Source organism: Chiroxiphia lanceolata, chromosome 2 (genome assembly GCF_009829145.1).
Source record: "Chiroxiphia lanceolata isolate bChiLan1 chromosome 2, bChiLan1.pri, whole genome shotgun sequence".
Classification (NCBI taxonomy): Eukaryota; Metazoa; Chordata; class Aves; order Passeriformes; family Pipridae; genus Chiroxiphia; species Chiroxiphia lanceolata.
The window spans coordinates 4258518-4270848 of record NC_045638.1 but is presented as its reverse complement, the minus strand read 5'-3'; the positions used below and the strand labels follow the sequence as shown (position 1 = coordinate 4270848).

The following is a 12331-nucleotide window of genomic DNA, read 5'->3' as shown; positions in this document are numbered from 1 at the left end:
AGAGTGGCAGACTGGATGATTGGTTCATAAAGGGAAAAACCTTCCCCCAAATAAAGTAGAATGACTGTGTTAGTAACTCCTAGCAGTTTGGAGCCAGTCACATCATTTGTGGCTTCCTGGGTGTATTTGTAAGTGCTTGTCATAAAAGGTCTCATTCATTTTGGTACACAGAAGCTTGAATCAAAGCATTCTTTGTACAACTCTTGAAAAGATGCTGTTGAAGTTGTGCTTTAAGAATAATTATGGTTGAATCTTTGGTCCGCTATGTCTTATCAGAGCATTAATGAAGCAACACAACCACCTCAACGGCCAAAGTTTAAGTTTAGGTATGGAAAGAAAAATGTAAGAGTGAAAGACTGTCTTTTCTGTCTTCTGGAAAATTTAAAGAGACTGTTGTGATCAACAACAATTATATATTTTTCTCCTAGAAAAGAAGATTTGCAGGGGTCAAAGGGCTCTACATTAGGGTGCAAAACCCCATAATAATAAAAAAAGCCATTCATGTCAAAAGGATGATGGCATATGAGATTCAACCTGGTAGAGGCACATATGATTCAAATCAGGTTGTTTGCTAATGCAGCTAGCTCATCTAAGTGGAGAATGGCAGAATTTTATATTCAACAAAAGGTTTTTTGCCAGTGATATCACAGGAGCCTGTTTCAGAGCGATTTCCCAATGACTTCATACCCACTCTGCATTCTGGGCACTGGGCAGATTGCAACCCCCGCACTTGGAGACATGACAGAATAAGGCTTGATGGGACATGATTCAGGCAGATTGGGCTTCAGGCAAAACTGCCTCCAGGTAAGATTCTATCCCAGACATTCAATAAAATTATAGAATCATAGAATCCTTGAATGATTTAGTTTGGAAGGGACTTGAAAGATCATCTCGTTCCAACCCTGCCATAGGCAGGGACACCTTCCACTAGATCAGGTTGCTCCAAGCCCAGTCCAACCTGACCTTGAACAATTCCAGGGATGGAGCAGCCACAGCTTCTCTGGGCAGCCTGGGCCAGGTCCTCACCACCCTCACAGGGAACAATTTCTTCCATAAATACCAACTTCCCTTAGGTCATTTGTGGTTGAAAGAAAGGCCTGGTGAGCTGGTTATTGAGGTGTGTGCCTACAACAACCTGTGGAAAAATCACTGCTCAGGAAACTAGGGTACTTGATTTTATCAGTGCAGAGTCTTTGAAGCTGCAAATGAACCAACCCTTGAACAAATGCCCTCAGTAACAGGGTGTGTTGCAGAAGAGGGAAGTCCTTTGGTGTGTCTCTTCTCTCGGCAGCATATTCACTTTGCTTGTGCTATGGGTTGAGCAGTTGCTCATTTGTCACATATTGCATCTGGAGGGACTCCAAGGAAACTGGGAGATTGTCTCATTGGCGTCTGGTTGCTGACATATTAACAAGGACTTTGGCTTCTGTTTCTCACTTTCCTTCCTGAGATGGTTGTATGTTGAACAGTACCAGCACAAGGATCAACAAAATTTCACAAGTTCCGGTGAAGTGAGGAGCCACAAGAGCTGGTCACAATTCACAGAGTGTTTCTACTCCACTACATGATAAAATATACTTTTCTCCTCTTTCTTTTTTGATTCTTTTTCTTTGTGCAAATGTTGGTAGAAAAAGAGCTTGCAGTTTGATTCCTTCAAGTGTTTGTGTTGGGAGAGCTCTTGTCGCATATGTTCACAGAGAGAGAACATAAAAGGGGCCTGAGGATAGACAAAAAATCTGTCTGACTATCTGACAAATAGTTACAGAAACATTTTGCATATTTACCCATCTTCTAAAAGAAACATATTGCTATGCAACAAAAATGTGTTTACTGTAAAACGACATAGACAGTAGCGCTCAGAACATACTTGAAAGAGCTGGATTTTGTAAGCAGCTCATTTGCATAGAGACACAAGAACATTTGAAGCCTAAGAGACAGCATCAAGGAATAAAAAAGACGTCCCCTGGGACCAGTCTCCATTAACCTTAGGTTTGCATGGTTTTCTTTTCCTCTCAGGACTGAATATTTGTTTAACTATTAAATCAATTCATGAAATCATTCTGTGTCCTTAAAAGTCTAGTGAGTTACTGCCATGCCACCAGATTAGTCTAAATTCCTTTTGGACTGATGCTAAATTTAATAACTCTGTTATATCACTGGCAACTTATATTTCTATAATTTCATGCAAAATAAATTCCTTCTCACTTATGGAGTAATGCTCCTTCTCAGTTACAGCCTGAGACTTGCTGATTTTTTACTTAGTTATCCCAATGGATGGTTGGCATTCAGATTCATTTTTTCCTCTCTCCTCGTCCAGGCTGTGCCTCAGTGAAGCATCAAATTGAAGCCAAATGGATGTAGCATATTCAAATTTCAACCTTGTTACTGAAGGGAATGCCAAGAGTTTAAAAAATGTCAGGCCTTTGAGATTGAAGAATAAGATGCTGGGAAAGAAAACTTTCAAACTCAGCAAGATGATGGCTTTTACCTCTGGGACTTGGATATAAAAATCTCTAAGCAGCTAAATGAAAGATGTCCTCAAGCACTAATGATAATAGAATGCTAAATGTAGATATTATGATGCATATAAACCCCAGAAAATAATTTCATTATGCAATTAAGTGGCTAAAATCCTTCTTCCCAATCCAATGCTTCAAACTTCTACGTGAGAAAAGAGACTTTGGAAACCTAACCAAAATAACAAGTTTCAGTTACTTATAGTTAATGTGAGATTAAATATATTTTGCTCAAGGATTTGTTAGCAGAAAAGAGAGATTTTTCACCTCTGAATAGCTATGTCAGAGCACATCTGGGTTTAGAGCTCCAAGTTGTTGCCTTTTCTATGTAGCTGTGCAGTAGTTTCTCTAATTTCAGGTTGTTTTACTGGTAAATACAAACCTTTTCTGCTGGTTGCAGTGCAAGAGATGAAGGTTCCCTGTTGGTTTGATTGAACAGCTCATGGACTTGCAAATTTGAGCTTAAAGGTAAAAATAGAAGTCTCTCTAAAATATTACTCTCCCAGGAAGCATCCGGATTTTTCAGTGGCACTTGCAGAGGTTGGTGCTATCCCTGATTTACGTCTCAAAAAGTGACATTAGAGCTGTCTGAGGCTAAACAGGAGACTGGATGCCAACCAGGTCCAGAAAGGGAAAGCACTAAAATGGAGCAGGGTGGATAGTCACACCGGAGAATGTGAGATGTAACATTGTCACAAAGAATATTCATGTTGGTGTGCATGACATGGGCACAATATCCTGACGAGGGCTGCAAAAGTTCCAGCTTGTCTGTGTCTACAGAGATCTTAAAGAACAAAATAAGCTGCCACCTATTAGTAGTAACTGAATATTAACAGTGACCCTGTTTTGGGACAGGGACAACCAACTAGATTGGCTTTTATGTTGCTTTAAAGTTGTGTTTTCCTATGATTCAAGGTCGTCTCTGTCTACAGCTGCGCTTTCTTAATCCCTAATATTCACACAACAATTAAAAAAAGATGTCCAGTATATCTGATAACAACGTATCTAAGTAAGATTATGATGACAGCTTAAATCATAAGATAGCAATATAAATTGATAATAAAAAAGATGTAATACAGGTAATCTAAAACTAGGCCAAGGAAGAGCAATTAACACCATTATTACCTGTAGCATCAGGGTCCCGAGGGGCTTTATTTTTCTGTTTACAGGCTACATCTTCTCTGCACCAGCAATACTACATGAAATGGAGTCCTAGCTGAGAGACATTTCATTTAGAACAAATATTGAAACTTTACAGATGCTTGCCTGCAGCTGTACAGAAAAGACAAACAGCCTGCAGACAAGCCGGCCCCACAGAGCTTTTTTCTTGCTTAGTTTTAGCAAGCTAATATGAATATCTACGCAGATGGAAAACGAGAGCTGGGATGAGATGTTAATAGAACCCACTGGGAGTCAGGGGCCTGATGCTGCCAGGAGCAAAGTCCCTTCAACTCTCCGTGCAGTGGGGGAGACGTGAGGGTGCACAGCACTCTACTGAAACACACCACAGAGAACAAGATCTGTCGAAGCCCCATCTTGGCAGTGCTGGAAGGAAGCAAGCTGGTTGTGCAAACACCTATAGAAATAATGCACGGAAAGAAATCAGGAGGGAGAGCCTGCTCTGTGGCTAAATGCCCTGGGTGTGTGTCACAGAGGAAATCTGGCTCCCATAGAGAGCCAAATGTTTGTATCCCAGAAGAGGCCATGACCCAGCAATGTGAACTCACAACCCAGAAAGCCAAACCATACCCTGGGCTGCAGGTGAGGGGAGAATTCTGCCCTTCTGCCCCCTCAGGTGAGACCCCACCTGCAGAGCTGCCTCCAGCCCAGGGGAACAGCACAGGAAGGACACGGAGCTGCTGGAGCAAGTCCAGAGGAGGCACCAAGATGATCAGAGGGATGGAGCAGCTCTGCTGTGCACACAGACTGAAAGAGCTGCCTGAGTTCAGCCTGGATAAGAGAAGGCTCTGGGGAAGCCTTATAGCAACCTTCCAGTACCTAAAAGCAGCCTACAGGAAGGCTGGAGAGGGACTATTTACAAGGGCATATAGTGATAGTACAAAGGTGAATGGCTTCAATATGAAAAAGGATAGGGTTAGGTAAGGTATTAGGAAGAATTTCTTTGCTGTGAGGGTGGTGAGGTACTGGAACGGGTTTCCCAGAGAATCTTTGGATGCCCCATAGTGTTCAAGGATGGGTTGGATGAAGCTCTGAACGATCTAGTGGAAGGTGTCTCTGCCCATAGCAGGAGGGTTGGAACTATAGGATCTTTAAGGTCCCTTCTAACACAAACCATTCTGTGATTCTATGCTTTGGGCCTGGAATAGTCAGGTTAAATTTTTCCTGCTGTGGACAGACAGCAGAATGACCCTACAGTGCAATAAGCCTGGTCCTCAGCTTCACTTCATTTCCTCTGGCTGGACTCTGTAATGTCCTTGAGGGTACAGCCCCTCCTGGAGCTTTGGCAGCTGGGGTACAGGGGCAGCTTACACACAGTGCAGCTGAGGGCTGCTCCTGCCAGGATACTCTGATGGAAGGTGACTCCCTGGGGTCCAGGAACATCAGGGGCTGGAACATGGTGGGTGTCAGATCAGGGGCTGGCACCCAGAGTCTGTCCCACAGCTCCAACCAGAGGCAAGGCACCCAGGAAACACCAGGGGCCAGCCCCACCCACGGGCATTGGGCAACTCTCTGGGGGTGGGATGGGATGTTGTCCCATGGATGGGGTCATGATCATGCCCATGGACAGAACTGGATCAGATCCAGCCCCTGCCTCATTACCACAGGCTTGGCTGATGTCCAGCTGGCAGTCCCAGCCCTGCTGCCCACAGGACACCCACGGTCCTGGCCAGTGCTGCTCCCTGACACTCAGCCTCTCTTTTGCTCTTAGTAACAAACCTCAAGTGGTTACACAGGTTTAGTCTCACCCAGCTGGTGCTTAAAATTCATAAATCACGACTCAAAACTCCTCTTCCTTCGTAACCACAACGGTTTATCCCACCACCACTGCTGTGTGCAGCTGTGCCACTTGCCTCTGCACCTCTCCTTACTTCTGTGAGGACGAGCTTCACGCACAAACAGCCTCCAAACTACTTCTGAGAAGGTGATTACCCAGCTGCAGGCCCTGCCTGCCTCCGTCTTTATGGACAGTGCCGTCCTTCAAAGCCCCCTCATCCCACACCACAGGAGCCTCCCCTTTCTTTGCCATCTCCGAGGAAAGAGGATGTGCCACAAACCTTCCTCCTCCCTGCTGGCTGCCCCCAGTGTGGGCCGACAAAGTTTTAACCTCTAATCTGGTGTGGGAGTGGGAATTTGATCGACAGGCTCCAGCTCTGACACAGGAGGCCAGAAGCCTTTGAGGAATATGACTGTCTTCCTTATTAAGCCTGTCCAATTCCAGCCAACGGAGTTCTCAGACTAATCTCTGGTAATAGCTGCAGAAAGGGTCACTGCTTGAAAGGAACAACGTGATCGAGTGTTCCCTGGTGTTCTACTTTTCCATCTTCTTTCTTCCCTTTGAACTGGAAGACCGTGGGCAATAGGGATAATATTTCTCCGTGTGTGGGGAAAATACCTTACTAGGAAAACTAATTTATTCAGACGGAAATATCTTCTTTTTTCTAAATATGCAGAAAATCAAATGCACAGCGGAGCAGTAAAAAGGAGGGTTTTCCTTGGTTACAGTTTATTGCAGTGAAATTCCCTACTGTGCCAGAAGTAATGTCACAGTAATGAGTAATGTCACAGAGGTCCCAGAAAAGCGCAAATTTTTGGGTGAATATCATTCCATTTTTATTGTGAAACAGAATCACTGTTCTTAGGAAGGGTGAAAATGAGCTTTTCTACAAAAGAGTATATTTTCCTCCCTTGCAAGAATCAAATGTGTTGACATGTTAAAAGTTGAAAAGAAGGAAAAAAAGAGACTTGCACATCAAGAATATATAAATTGATTATCCCATATTGTATATGTCAAGAACATGCTGTGTACTTCTGGGTGGGAAGTGTCGCAGAGCCCCTCAGTTTGGTTGGAAATAACTTATTGGAAGGTTTCTTTATTGAAGTTGCAGCCAAACAAAGGCATTTTGGTTTCAGAGACAGTGTAGTAAACCAAAGCAGAATTTGAATTTCTGTTTAGTTTCCTGCAGTGCTCCACAACTCCATGTATTATGCACATAGGGGGCTTTTGATTTCTTTTTATAAAACATGCCTGGAAAATCAGCATTTTTTGCAGTCCCAGATCCATCCTTTCCTCTGTGGTCAGGGATTTTCAGGGCTTACATGATTCTAATACAAGTCAGTGACCTAAGTGCTGAGGCTTATTTCTCTCCTACAATTTAAAAATTGTTCAATATGAAACAAAATCAAATTTTAAAACCATGGAAAATGTTGACTATCCATTCAAACATCTTAAAAACATTATTTGGTGTTTTCTTGCAGTGTTGTAATTTATTCAGTAACAGATTCAGTGGTCCAGCCTAACAGATTTTGTGGTGAGTTGGTTTTTATTGCACTTTCAAGCTGTTCTCTGTGTGTGTTTGTGTGTGATCACGTGTGTGTACACACCTGAAAGTATCAGCACATTTGGTGCTGCATCAGTAAAAAAATAATTAATTCTGTCACTTATGTGAGAATCTGCAGTAAACTCTGTGTAAAAACCCATTGGATAAATACATTTTCTGCCATAAAATTCTATCACCTGCTAAGGCAGGTGTTGATGCTTCGAGAATACGCACACACACACTGCAGACAGTGTTGCAGACTGAAACCTGGAGTGTGTTTGTGTTCTTGTAACTCTCCCTTTAACATTTGATTATTTGTTCAGGGCCGGTGTGTTGCTGCTGCTTATCTGTATATTGACATGATTGGTTCCACGTAGAGCACTTGCTTGTTTCTAACTTTGTTTGAAAAGACTATTTCAAGATGATGCCAGTGGGGGTGGGGGCGTGAGAGGAGGAGAGGGAGAGAATATTTTTAATTAGTTTTGTGTAGGCAGGAGGGAGAGGACGGACGTACATTGTAAACGTATCATCTTTCTTTTCCACATTTTTCCTGTGATCTCAAGCAGCAGACAGACCAATCCCAACAGCCCTGTAGCTTTATTTGTGCTGGTTTTGGAAGGCTTGGCACTGCTAAGCACCCTTATTGTTGTTCCTGCTTGACATTCCCCGTCCTTGACATCTCCCCCTCCTTGAATCGATGATGACTGCCATCTCAGCCCTCGGGCTTCTCCACGGCTGCTTTCAGCTGAGCAAGCCTCGCCCCTTATTTCTTGCTGCCCTACTTTTGCCCCTCGCCACCCCCTCTTTTAAAGTCTGCAGCAACTTTAATTCAGCTTTGTGAGCGTGTCGTGGAGAGACGTTTTGAGAGGCGGAAGGTTTGTACACCCGGGTGGATCCCTGGTGGAAATTTCCTTGCGTCGGCGGGGTTGTTGAGGGGACTGGCTGCAACTAGCCTGGTCTGACACAGCATGGCAGCTTGAGACAACTCACTTGCCTGGGTAATACATTTAAATATATATATATATATATATATATAAAAAAAAGCAGTTTATGGTACCAGTGCAGTATCTGGATGGATATGGCCATCATGGAGTAATCGTGCCCATAGGGGATCGTGAGCTCTGGTTTCTTCTTGGTGCTTGATTACACCCCCAAGGACATGATTATCCCCTGCCAGTAGTCATATTTCTTGTTGTATCTCATAGCTTAATTGCAACAGCATAGCAAAAGAAATAAGGAAAAGGGAAAAAAAATAGTAGAGCTCAGGTGAGCTATTGCTGAAATCACCGTAAGAGGCTGCGATGGTTTCTGAGCTGCCAGCTATGTATGTTAATTAACCCTTCTCAGAGGAAATCCACAGAGCTGTTCTTCCAAGAGAGATTCCCCCCGCTCCTCACACTCACAGATATGTGGTGTAGTCTCTCTCTTGGTATCTCATGCACTGCTCCAGGCTCTTGATGTCAAAATACACCAGCTGAGAATGTAGGATAAGAACAGCCGTAGGCTTTCCTCTGGTCCTCAAGACATTTCAAATCTATACTTCCCTGATTAGTATAATACCCTGCTTCATCAGGAGCACAAATATTTTTTTTTTTTCCTCCTGGTCTCCAAATGGGCAACTTTTACAGCAGTACGTGGAAAGCCTTAAAATAAAGAAAACAGAAAAACGTAGAAAACTCACCTGGGAGTCCAGAGCTCTAACCTATATTTACTTTTTCCATTGTGAGAAACATTTAAACAATTCCTTAACATTTATAACTGCACATCTGTTTGAAATAATTGAAACGGAAACGTTAAAAGAAATTACATTTTGCTAATCCATTTACAGTGGTATAAATTGCTTCTCATAGCCAACTGCCAGACTGGCTGTTTTATTTAATAACTTTAATGCTGAGGTTCCCTCAGGCAAGGAGACAGTTTATCCCACCAACTGCAGGAGGTTTTACTGAAGTGTCCCCTGGCTATTGTCCAGGGAGTGTGAAGGAGCTCAGCTAACAGGTTCACTTGCACTCCCTGTCTCTGGCAAATAGAGCTGTTATATGTTTCAATGCAAACTAATTCTAAGTGAAAGAGGAAAAGGTGTAAACAATGCACCCTGGCAGATCAGACTGTTTTATTAGTGCACCACTGTGGCTGGGTGGCCAACAATTTATCATTATAAAATATGTTGTTATTACATTTTGAGAGCCAGCGACTGAGCAATGATGACCTTTCTCCCCAGCAGAATCACGGATACATCTCAAATTTAAAGGACTCTCAGGCAGAAATAATGTCCAGTGGGATAACTCCCAAGCACAGCCATTTGATAGTCATTGTTTTACACACTACAACTGTATCTATAGCTTGTTTTTCTCATATTCAGTGGTGTCATGGAAGATAACTCTCTCTCTGATGTCTCCACGATGAGCTGCTGCATTAGGCTGACTTTTTTTTTTCAGGATGTGAGCAAATATGATTTTCTTGGCTATGATCCTTTTTTTCTTTTTCTTTTTGTGAGTGTGTTGGTTTAAGTGGAATCGCTCAGTGCAGGGAAGATCAGGATACAGCCCATTTTCCCTGTTGTGAATTCTACAGTGCTCTCAGTCTCTTTAGCTCATCACACAAAGGACAGTGTTAGATTCAGGCTTGGCCCCTCTCAGTTCAGCACACTGTTAGTTCCTTCAGCATGTGATACACTAGAGGAGCCTCAGATTTCTCCAAAATTTGAAAAAGTTGCTGACTAATACAAGTGAATGCACTTTTCAATACACTGCTCTGCTCTGCACATTTAAATGCTGCCAAACATTAATTGTTTCTGAGGCTCAAAAGAACTTGCTATTTCTTATAGTGTGGAAGACTGCAGAAACACCTTTAAAATGTTTTTTTTAATAAGTCTCCTAAGCAGAATACAAAGAAATTTTCAAAGTGTATTAAAATACATGGAACCCATGGTTTTGATTAAAACTAATTAAACATTGTTGAAAATAGCAGAGGCATTATCAGCCATGTCTGTGTTTTCAGATTGTATCGATCATAACTGCTAACCATCTATGACTTATATGGGATCATAACTGCTTCTTTTTATCATTCCACTCAAAGAAACACATTTTTATTTTTAGGAAAGTTGCCCTGAGGCAAAGACTAGAAATCGTTCTCAGGAAGATAGTATAATTAAGGATTGATCTGCACAGTGGGGAGAAGTTGGATGAATCAGACACTGACATTTCTTTCCTTTCACTTTTTCTTATGAGTGAAAGTCTGGATTTCTCCCAACTAACATAAGACACTTAGCAATGTAGAAGATGTAGAGTTAGGAGTTTAGATATCCTTGATTGTCAAGGACTGTCAAAGCCACAGAGGTGCTTAAAGCACTGGCAATTTATCCTGTGTCTTGTCATTGACTGCAGCAGAAGCCCAGGGCAAATATTCTCCTGACACCTCAAGTAGGTGCCTGAGGTTGGAAGTGGGATGAAAGCAGGCTGAAAATTTGGGTTTAGTTCAGCAGAGAATACCTGTTCTCAATTACCTGACGTGGAAACAGTGATAAATATCCACTGTAGTGACTGTGTAGTGACCTGTAGTCGCAGAGGGAGGTCTTTGGCTTGTCTTCAATACCTTGATTCCCTCCTTTAAGCGTATTTTTGGATTAAGAATTGCTCAGCAGTGTGTCATGATTGGGAACCCTACTGAAGGCATGCAACCTTTTATTTAAGTGCCTAGTTTGATTCTAGCTCTTCACGAAATCAGTGAAAAACTGTGTCTTGTGCAGCCAACATTTTTCTGCAGCAAATTCTGGGCCCTGAGGTCGTTGTATTTCTGCAGGTTGGGACATACAGGGAGATGGATATATCCTGTGCCTTGTTCTCCATGCTGCAGTAGAAGGAAGGGACCTGAGGAGCTGAGGAATTTAATCTGCTTTGCCATGCATGATATTTTCTTTGTCGAAAAATTATCTCCATAATAAATCAATTAAAGTGTATCTTTAATGAGCCACAGGCATTGAGAGAAAAATATAAGAATTCTTTCAAAATAAGACCAGGTTGAGAAGCTTTAAAAGATACACCCCTAAGAAACAAAAATAGTTTGGTTTATGTGCCACCTATCAAGCTCTTTCTGAGAAATATGAAGCTGTCTATCAATTATATATAATCGTGCTGTCACATGCAACAATGAAATGCAAAAGGCCAGAAAATAACAGCAAAGAATATCATAAATAACATTTATGTGGCTTATCTGACCCAAGCCTGAGATGATCAAGAGAGAGATACAGGTCATTATCTACAAATGCTTGTGAAATTCATTTTGGTTACAGTGAGGAGGAAACAGGAAGATAAGTCTCAAAATAAACTGGAGTTTAATCCAGGGATATTCTGTAGATTGAAATGATTCAAGACAGCAAATATCTTGTGCTCGGTGAAGCCTCAAACAACATCTATCAACTTGATAGAGCTGGTGATGTTCTTGAGTAAGGTATCTAATTATTGAACTTTATAAAACAGCTTTGCCTTCTCATCAGTGCAACTAAATAAGCATTTCCCTGTAATACTTGTTTTTCTATGCTGTGAGAACTGATCATATCAAAACATACTAAGTCTGCCAAGAAAGAAGATTCATGAAGAACAGACTTTCCCCTGGATGAAAGGACCTTATCTCTAGTGGGCTCTTCACAGGAAATTGAGGAGGAACCCAGTTTGCAACTCTGCAGATCATAGAAATCAAGGTATCCTGAATTCTGTTGTGAACAGAAGGCCCAAAATTTTGGTATTACTTTACTGACTTGAGGAAACTCTCTGAAGCTTTATGAAACCTCTTCAGCAATGCTTTTTGGCACCCCTGATTCTAAGTTCTGAGCCTTCTGGCTTTAAAATGGGCCAAACTATTTTTGTCCATCAAAGCAGAGGATTTACTTAAGAGACTAAGATTATGTCTGGAAAACTGAAATCATGATCAGCTGATTCAGCAGCTTATTCAGGTAACAGTTGCCTTCAGTGCCTGGCCAAGCCATCACTTGTCTCTTGATGACGCAGTTTCCCTCTGGTGCTGCCTCTTCTCTGGCAAAGCAAAGTTTTTTGCACTTTCCAATTACAGTCAGGGCTGCCACAATTCCAAGGCTGCCATCTAGACACTCCTCCAGAATATGTTTCTTTAGTGCCATGGCAGTTTTCCAGCTTTTTCCCCTGCCTTCCTTCATTTGTTTTGTTAAGCTGCTTGGTTAGACCAAAGTTAAAAACCTTTCTGACCCCCAAACCCAAAAGAAAATCCCCTTTGTTATAACTGTTGTTTCACACTCTGGCACAAACCACATTTCTGCTATTTCCTCATTTTACACACAAAATA

At 42.1% G+C, this 12331-nt stretch overlaps 1 long non-coding RNA gene across 2 annotated transcripts; it reads left to right on the top strand.

Annotated features, from left to right (window-relative positions):
* Window positions 1–700: 700 nt before the first annotated feature.
* Window positions 701–10963, top strand: LOC116782106. Of its 2 annotated transcripts, XR_004355119.1 has the most exons (5): window positions 705–804; window positions 2917–2984; window positions 6954–7006; window positions 9378–9456; window positions 10817–10963. It is a non-coding gene; the product is annotated as an uncharacterized LOC116782106 (long non-coding RNA). The 2 variants fall into 2 exon arrangements; XR_004355118.1 differs by lacking the exon at window positions 2917–2984 and having other exon boundaries at window positions 701–804.
* Window positions 10964–12331: the final 1368 nt, after the last annotated feature.